The following is a 9,354-nucleotide window of genomic DNA, read 5'->3' as shown; positions in this document are numbered from 1 at the left end:
GATTGCTTTCCCCAGGAGGCACCGGCCCTGTATCAGTCAACCCTTTGATCCCCTGGGGAGAGGACGCCCCACTCCCTGATGTCTTCTCCTACTTCCCCCACAGTCTCTCCCTCCCGAGTCTCTGAACACGACTGGCACAACCACACTTTCCCCCTAACGGTCAGTAGATCACCACTCAGCTGCAACTCCCTTACTTTTGAATATGATGCCTAGGCACCAGGGGTGTATTGTAGTGAGTGCTTATAATGTTATGTTGCCTCAGCATCCATTTTAAAATATAAGTTTGACTTTCTCACACCAGAAGCAGGGCTTGGTCACCCTTGACACAATTCTAATACTATGCTCCACACAAACGGATCCAGCTTGTGCCCAGAGATAAAACTTAGAGGCATCTCTGCTGCCTCGCCTCACGGGCTGGGCTCCCCACTTTCCTGCCACTTCCTTTAAATGGAACATGCAGGTGAACTTAAAGTGACCCACACCCTATTCCTCAACATGTACTGCTAGTTCCCAGCCTCTAGGCATGCCGTGTACCCTCCAGGGTCTATAAGTACTGAAACCTCTTAAACTTTCACACTGTGGTTATGTCATTGAAGGCCACCCCAGAGGGACCCATGCAGGTGGATCCCTTGCTGGTACTCTTTTGTCTAGGCCTCTCAGCTGCTGGGGACACCATTTACCAGCTAAGTTGATAGTTTCATTCAAAATATGCAACACATGGAGAAAGTTTGGATTGTGGACAAGGAGAATGTAGTGGTTCTACATGTCAGCATCTTGAGCGTACCCCCCTGACTACGGTTCTCCCCATCACATATCCACCACTGCTGTCATTAAGTCACATGTTTGTGGATCCCTATTTCCTTCCCCGTCGTGACTAAGCCATTGCTATGTGAAAAGAAACCCTAGAGCAGCACCATCCATTCAAAATATGAGACACACATATAATTTTACATTTTCTAGTAGCCACACTTTTTATTTTTATTTTATTTTTTTAAGAGAGAGTCTCACTTTGTTGCCCAGGCTAGAGTGCCGTGGCGTCAGCCTAGCTCACAGCAATCTCAAACTGTTAGGCTCAAACGATCCTTCTGCCTCAGCCTCCCAAGTAGCTGGGACTACAGGCATGTGCCACTATGCCCAGCTAATTTTTTCTATATATTTATAGTTGGCCAATTAATTTATTTCTATTTTTAGTAGAGACAGGGTCTCGCTCTTGCTCTGGCTGGTCTCAAACTCCTGAGCTCAAATGATCCGCCCACCTTGGCCTTCTAGAGTGCTAGGATTACAGGCATGAGCCACAGCGTCTGGCCTAGCCACACTTTAAAAAGAAGAAATAAGTGAAATTAACTGTAATAGTATATTTAAGTTAACCTAATATGTTCAAAATGTTATGATTTCAATTTGTCAATAGAAAAAATTATCAAGATATTTTACATTCTATCTTTTGTACTAAGTCTTTGAAATACAGTGTGCATTTTACAGGTATAGCATATCTCAATTTGGACCAGGAATATTTTAGGGGTTTAATAGCCATATGTAATTAGTGGCTACTGTATTGCACAGAACAGCTGTAGAACACCTGGGGTAGGGGAATTGACAGTTACTTTGCAATGTATTTGAAAATAATGCTACTAGAGACTTCTGGCAAAAGTTGAAGTACAGTGTGTATATACTGGGCTTCTCCAGGAAATCCACTGATATGAACAAAAGAATAACAACAACAACAATAAAAAGGTTAGACAAGGAAATAACTACAACCTCCAAACCCCAGGCTATGAAGAAATGTGGTTCTCCAGATCTTGTGCAAGCGGTTCTTTCATTACAACAAGCATGGTAGAGTGCAGTGGCTCCAGACACTCAGTTCCTGGTTCTGTCATTTACAAGCTGTGTGGCTTGAGCAAGTTATTCAATCTCTCTGTGCCTCAGGCTCCTCATCTATAAAATGGGGATCATAAAACCTGGGATAGTTTTAAAGACTAAGTGAGGCAATACATGTAAAAAATTTGAACCATGTCTGGCCCATGTTAACCCTCCCTAAATGTTAACCATTAAAAACAAAAACAAAACAAATCCAATAGCAACAGAATTGCGGGCAGATCAAGAGGAAAGTGGGAGCTGAGGATGAGGAAGGTGGGGCTGATGATACAACTGAATTCACAATTCGTTTTTCCCCTCTGTGCTTTGGATTCTAACTTGGCGAAGTTGCTTCAAGGTAGTAGTGAGGAGAGGAAACCAAAACTGGTTTTGCAGGTGCTGACCACAGTCCAGTAAGCAGAGTCAAATACAAAATCCCAAGATAAAACATCTACTATCTAGGAATCTTTATAGCTGGCCAAAACAACCTCCTACTTGGACAACTTGCTCAACTAGAGGGAAACTGTCTCACTGAGAAAAAAGACAACATAGTTAACTTGTAAAGAGTGTCCTGGGGCAACATTTTCAACTTGAAGCTGCCAGCTACTCCAGCTTAATCCACTGAGCCTCTCCAAATTGTTTTTGAACAAAAGAAACAGATATAGTTGTTCGCATATAGAAATGAGTTAAATACAGAGGGAATGCAATTTAAATTATACACATAGTATAACTTTAAAAAGTGGTAGACACCAAAGAATATTTGAGAAAAATATTTCACTCAAAGAATATAAAAGGAACCTATATATTCCTTGCAAAGTATCTTCAGGAGGAGATATTAATATGAGAGCGGTGGGCAGGTGAGGTGGGTCACACCTGTAATCCTAGCACTCTGGGAGGCAGAGGTGGGTGGATTGCTCAAGGTCAGGAGTTCAAAACCAGCCCGAGCAAGAGCGAAACCACGTCTCTGCTAAAAATAGAAATAGATTAATTTGCCAACTAAAAATATATAGAAAAGATTAGCCAGGCATTGTGGCACGTGCCTATAGTCCCAGGTACTTGGGAGGCTGAGGCAGAAGGATTGCTTGAGCCCAGGAGTTTGAGGTTGCTGTGAGCTAGGCTGACGCCACAGCACTCTAGTCCTGGCAACAGAGTGAGTGTCTGTCTCAACAACAACAAAAAAAAGAGACAGTTTAAGATAAAGAATTCAAGAATGGGAAAGACTTTGCCTTAATGGATTGTTGGTGAGTACCAACTCCATTTAAATATTGAACAAAGGTAACAATAGCAAGAATTATAGTTGCAGAGCAGAATGAGTTTCAGGGTTGTCACCATCGATGTAGACAATCAGGTAGTCCAGGGGGCCTTCACTGGAGCCACAGCAAGGTACGACTTGGCATCGTTCCTGTCTGCAGAGGCAAGCCTGGCTCTCTATTCTGTCCAGAGATTCTGTGAGCTTCCCTTTTTAAAAACTATTTTTCTGCTTAAATTAGCTAGAGTGGATTCTGTTGTTTGTTATTAAGACTTTGACTGATAAACTGGTCAAATAAAATGGAAGGAAGATGTGTGTTTGACAAGCTTTAAGTATACAGATGCTCACACACAGTTGAAAGGAATGTTGTTCCAATCTTTTTTTTTCCAGCATATTATGGGGGTACAAATTTTTTTTTATTTCGGCATATTATGGGGGTACAGATTTTAAGGTTTCAATAAATGCCCATTTCTCCCTTCCCCCCAAAAGTCTGAGTCTCCATCATGACCATCCCCCAGATGGTGCACATCTCACTCATTATGTATGTATATACCCGCCCCTCCCCCATCCCACCTGCCCAATACCCTATTACTGTAGTACCTATGGGGGTACAAATTTTAAGGTTTCAAAAAATACCCTTTCCCCCTCCCCCCACAAGTCTGAGTTTCCAGCGTGACCATCCCCCAGATGGTGCACATCTCACTCATTATGTATGTATATACCCGCACCCCTCCCACTGTTCCAATCTTTTGAAAGGGCAATTTTTATCAGTGTCAATTATTAATGTAATTTTTAAGCATGAATCCCTGTGACCCAGAAATTCTACTTCTATTAATAGGAACTTACCTTACATATTTAAACAGATTTTCATCCATTTAACAAGTATTTATTAAACACTGTGCTAGGTGCTGGAGATACTGCAATAAACAAAACAAAAATTCCTACACTCTTGGAGTCATACTGTGGGTGGAAGAGTGATGGGGACATAGACAGTAAAGAATGCAAACACATAAAATACAGTATCTTAGAAGGTGAGAAGTCCTAACTGGAAGCAGAAAGCAAGGAAAGGGGCTAGGAGGTTATCAGGCACATTATAACTTGAGACCAGTGATCAGGAAAGACTTATATGTGAATAAAGACATGAAGGAGGTGAGGAATTAACTAATGTAGTATTTGGAAGAAGAGAGTTCCAAAAAGAGGAAACAGCAAGTGCAAAGGCCCTGAGGCAGAAGCTTACCCAACATATTAGGGCAACTGGCAAGGAAACTATTGTGGCTTGAGCAGAATACAGACTGCAACATGGAAGGGGATGGTTCAGAGAGGTAATGGCAATAGAGACAGTGTAGCTTTGTTGGCCATTGTAGGAACTTTGTTTTTTAAAATTTTTATTTATTTATTATTATTATTATGTTAGAGACAGGGTCTTATTCCATTGCCCAAGCTAGAGTGCAGTGGCAAGATCATAGCTAGAACTCCTGGGCTCTGATGATCCTCCTGCCTCAGCCTCCCAAGTACAAGTAGCTAGGACTGTAAGTGTGCACCACCACACCCAGCTAATCGTTTTATTTTTTTGTAGAGATGATCTTGATAAGTTGCCAAGGCTGGTCTTGAACTCCCTAGTCTTAAGGGATCCTCCTGGCTCGGCCTCCCAAAGTGCTGTCAGCCACTGTGCCTGGCCAGAACTTTGGTTTCTACTCAGGACAAGTGGGAAGCACTCATTGAAAGGTTTTAAGCAGAGAGGAATATCATTTGACCCCCATTTTAACATGACTATTCCAGCAGCTGTGTTGAAAATGGGTTGAAAGAGGGCCATTCAGGAGGCTATTCCAATGATTCAGTCAAGAGATGGATGGTGGTGTGGACTTGACCTTGTCGGGGAAAAGGGGATAGTGGAGAGTGGAGTGGGAAGAAGTGGTCGGATTACACAAAGGAACAAAAGTGTATGTAGGGACGAAGATGTTCAAAGCCTGTTGTTTGTAACTGAGGGAAACTAGAGATAACCTCAATTTGTAATAATAGAGACAGGTTAAAGATATTATGGTATATCCATTTTTTTTTAATTTAAAAACTTCTGTAGTGATTGAAAGCATGTGTTATTTTTTTTAATTTAATTTAATTTAATTTTTTGAGACAGAGTCTCACTCTGTTGCCTGAGCTAGAGTGCCGTGGCGTCAGCCTAGCTCACAGCAACCTCAAACTCCTGGGCTCAAGTGATCCTCCTGCCTCAGCCTCCAGAGTAGCTGGGACTATAGGCACGAGCCACCATGCCCGGCTCATTTTTTCTATTTTTAGTTCTTTGGCTAATTTCTTTCTATTTATAGTAGAGATGGGGTCTCGCTCTTGCTCAAGCTGGTCTCAAACTCCTGAGTTCAAGCCATCTTCCTGCCTCCGCCTCCTAGAGTGCTAGGATTACAGGTGTGAGCCACTGCGCCCAGCCCATGTTATTTTTTAAATTAGGCGAATATTAATTCTTAATGCTACTCAACTTCAACAAAAACATGTTTCTGGACTATTAAAATATCTTGTTTGGTGATTAAAAATAAAGACCTAGAAACGGAGTTCTTTCCTATTGCTGCTGTGGCCGGAGCCATGAGTATGCCCCGGCCTCAGAAGAGGCTTGCCTCTGGTGTCCTTGCTGTGGCAAAGAGAAGGCCTGGTTGGACCCCAATGAGACTAATGAAATCGCCAACGCCAACTCCCATCAGCAGATCCAGAAGCTGATCAAAGATGGGCTGATCATCCACAAGCCTGTGACTGTCCATTCCCGAGCTCGATGCCAGAAAAACAGCTTGGCCCGCCGGAAGGGCAGGCTTATGGGCATAGGTAAGGGAAAGGGTACAGCCCATGCTCGAATGCCTGAGAAGGTAACCTGGGTGAGGAGGGTGAGGATTCTGCACAGGCTACGGAGAAGATATGGTGAGTCTAAGAAGATTGACTGCCACGTGTATCACAGCCTATACCTGAAGGTGAAGGGGAATGGGTTCAGAAATAAGCGGATTCTCATGGAACACATTCACAAGCTGAAGGCAGACAGAGCCCACCAGAAGCTCCTGGCTGATCAGGCTGAGGCCCGCGGGTCTAAGACCAAGGAAGCAGGAAAGCCCCGTGAAGAGCGCCTCCAGGCCAAGAAGGAGGAGAGCATCAAGACTCTGTCCAAAGAGGAAGAGACCAAGAAGTAAAACACAACCCCTCTTGTCTGTACATAGTGGCCTCGGTCATAACAGGTGAATCATTTGAATAAAACAAGACTTTGTCTGCTTGCCTCAAAAAACAAAACAAAACAAAAACCCTAGAAGCATTAACAGAGTTTCTTATTTAAAAAGAGTTACAAGTCAAATAGAAATTTGCACCTGTACCTGTTAAGTTAGTGTACCAGTGATATAGTTCATGACTGGTCACAATAAAGCATGTGCTTTTATTCTTTTCATGTTTAAAAATTCTGGGTAGTGCACTTATAGTCTATGAAATGAAGAAACAAGAAGCTAGGCAAATGGTGGTTTTTTTAATGAAACTTTCAGATTGAGTTTGCTGTTACAAAGCATCTAAGATTTGAATAAGCAAAAATATTTGTGTAAGAAGTAAAACTGAGAGGTGAATATATGATTCTGAGCCTACATATTGGCCAGGGATCCATTTGATGGAGGCTAGAAACTGGTAGATAAGAATTACCTCAATGTTCATGTATTAATGACTCCCCATATGCCAGGCACTATATCTTCTTTTTACTACAAAACAACTTCTAATTTTGCAATACATAATCTAAGTCCACAAAGTTGCTCAAGGTCAGTGGCTAATATAAATGGAAGTTCTGAAACTCAAACTCAGGTTGACTGATGCCAAAACCCACCCTCTTTCTGCTATAATGCCCTGTATTAGGTAAGGTTGGCCAGATTGATTTTTGAGGCTTTTCTTTGGAAAGAATAGTGTGTCTATTTGTGGTCCATTCAATTGCATGTAACAACCCTGACCAAGAGTGTCTTAAACCAGTACGAGGGTTATTTTTCCCACATAAGAAGGCTGGAGCAAGGCAGTTCAGGGGGAGTGCTGCTTCTTTTTTTCCTCTCTCTGTATCTTGGCCCTGTGCTCAAGCTCCAGCCTCAGAGTAACCTGACAGAAGGAAGGAAACAAGAGGCTGAGGAAGGGGATGATTTCTGCATCTGAAAAGCAAAAACCTGATGGACTCTCTAGCTGACTTCCTCCTATATCTCAATGGCCAGAATCATGTCATGTGACTATTTCCTCCCATATCTCATTGGTCAGAATTGTGTCATGTGATGCCCCTGCAGGTGGCCTCTGGGAAAGTGAGTAGTTTGGCTTGGCACATTGCCTCCCTCTACAAAATCTGGGTTGTCTTAGAAAGTAAGAAGTGAAGAATGGATATTGAGGAGGGAGTTTGCCATGTCTGCCCCGTGAAGAACTGACACGTGGGGGATATTAGGAGAGGAGTAATTGCCTCAAAAGTGCTACTGAATCATGGATTTCTAGAAGCTCAGGGCACCACTGTTGATTTTTGCTGTAAGGGAGGCAGGGAAAAGTAGTCTTTGTTTCAAATGCCCTGGGCTTCAATTCTCTTGCAGTAACTGGTCAGTTAAGGACAGGGATATGTTCTGAAAATATGGTATAGGTGATTTTGTCATTGTGTGAACATTACACATACTTACACAAGCCTAGATGGTATAGCCTACTGCACATCTAGGCTTTGTGGTATAGCCTATTGCTCCCAGGCTACAAACCCATACAGCATGTTACATTCCTGTTACTGCTGAATACTGTAGGCAATTGTAACATAATGGTAAGTATTTGTGTATCTAAACATATATAAACAAAGAAAAGGTACAGTAAAAATATGGTATAAACAATAAAATATGGTATACTTGTATAGGATACTTACGATGAATGGCGCTTGCAGGATTGGAAGTTGCTCTGGGTAAGTCAGTTGGTGAGTGGTAAGTGAATGTGAAGGCCTAGGACATTACTGTAGGCTACCATACAATTTATAAACACTATATACTTTGGGCTACACTAAATTTATTTATTTATTTTTTAAAGAGACAGAGTCTCTCTTTGTTGCATACGCTAGAGTGCAGTAGTATAATCATAGCTTACTGCAGCGTTGAACTCCTGGGCTCATGCTATTCTCCCACTTTGGCCTCCTGAGTATCTAGGACTATAGGCCTGAGCCACGCTTGGCTAATTTAAAAAAAAAAAATTTTTTTTAAGACAGGATCTTGATATGTTGCCCAGGCTAGCCTTGAATTCCTGGCCTCTAGGTGATTCTCCTGCCTCAGCCTCCCAAGTAGCTGAGCTTACAGATGTGAGCCTCCACACTCAGCTAAACATTTCTTAGATTAAAAAAATTAATCTTAGCTTACTGTAACTTGTTTACGTTGTAAACTTTTAAATTTTTAAAAAACATTTGTAGGTTTTTGTAAACACACTTAGCTTAAAACACAAACACATTGTACAGCTATACAAAAATATTTTCTTTCTTTATACCCTTATTCTATAAACTTTTTCTATATTTAAATTTTATTTGTTTATTTTATCTTTAAACTCTTTGTTAAAAACTAAAATGCAAACACACACATTAGCATAGGCCTACACATGGTCAGGATGGATCATCAAGCATCATCACTAGGTAATAAGAATTTTTCAGCTCCATTAATAATTTTATGGGACCACCGTTGTGTGTGTGGCCTGTGTGACTATATTATGGAAGAAGGAGAGACTGAGTATTGGGGGACAAGCAAGGGTCTCTGTCTGCCACAGTCTCTCTACCAGTCCCTACAAGGGACACAGGCTTTGGGAGTGGAGAGAAAGTGGTGGGCGCTTGGGGATGCTGAGAGCATTTGGAGCCTGGAGAGAGACCTTGAGAGGGCAGGCTGGCTCCTCAAAGCCAGCTCCTCCCAACCCTGTCACTAGCAGGGCGCCTCTCCTTCCTGGGCATCATTTTCCTCTTCTGTAAAGGCAAGTGATGACCTACCTGGGAGGGTTGGTGTGAGGCATACCTCGCGGCTGTTATTTTTGTTAGGAGTGTGATCTGGCCCCCATACCCACTGCTCTAGCTCAGCTCCCATCCCCTCCTTCTCAGTTATACTGACCCACTTGCCATTCCTCTATCAGAACATGCACTCTCTGCCTGGCTTTCTGATTCTCACTTTGCTCGTGGTGGAATCTTGGCTGAAGCACCTCACATCCTGGTGAATCCTGTAGTCTTTCATGATTCAGTTGATCTCTCCACTTCTCCAGGAAGT

The 9,354-nt window shown here is 42.3% G+C and overlaps 1 pseudogene; it reads left to right on the top strand.

The window, feature by feature from the left end:
- Positions 1-5,086: 5,086 nt before the first annotated feature.
- Positions 5,087-6,394, top strand: LOC105879168 (large ribosomal subunit protein eL19-like; annotated as a pseudogene).
- Positions 6,395-9,354: the final 2,960 nt, after the last annotated feature.

This window comes from Microcebus murinus, chromosome 1 (genome assembly GCF_040939455.1).
Source record: "Microcebus murinus isolate Inina chromosome 1, M.murinus_Inina_mat1.0, whole genome shotgun sequence".
NCBI lineage: Eukaryota > Metazoa > Chordata > Mammalia > Primates > Cheirogaleidae > Microcebus > Microcebus murinus.
This window is presented reverse-complemented; position numbering and strand designations above follow the sequence as displayed.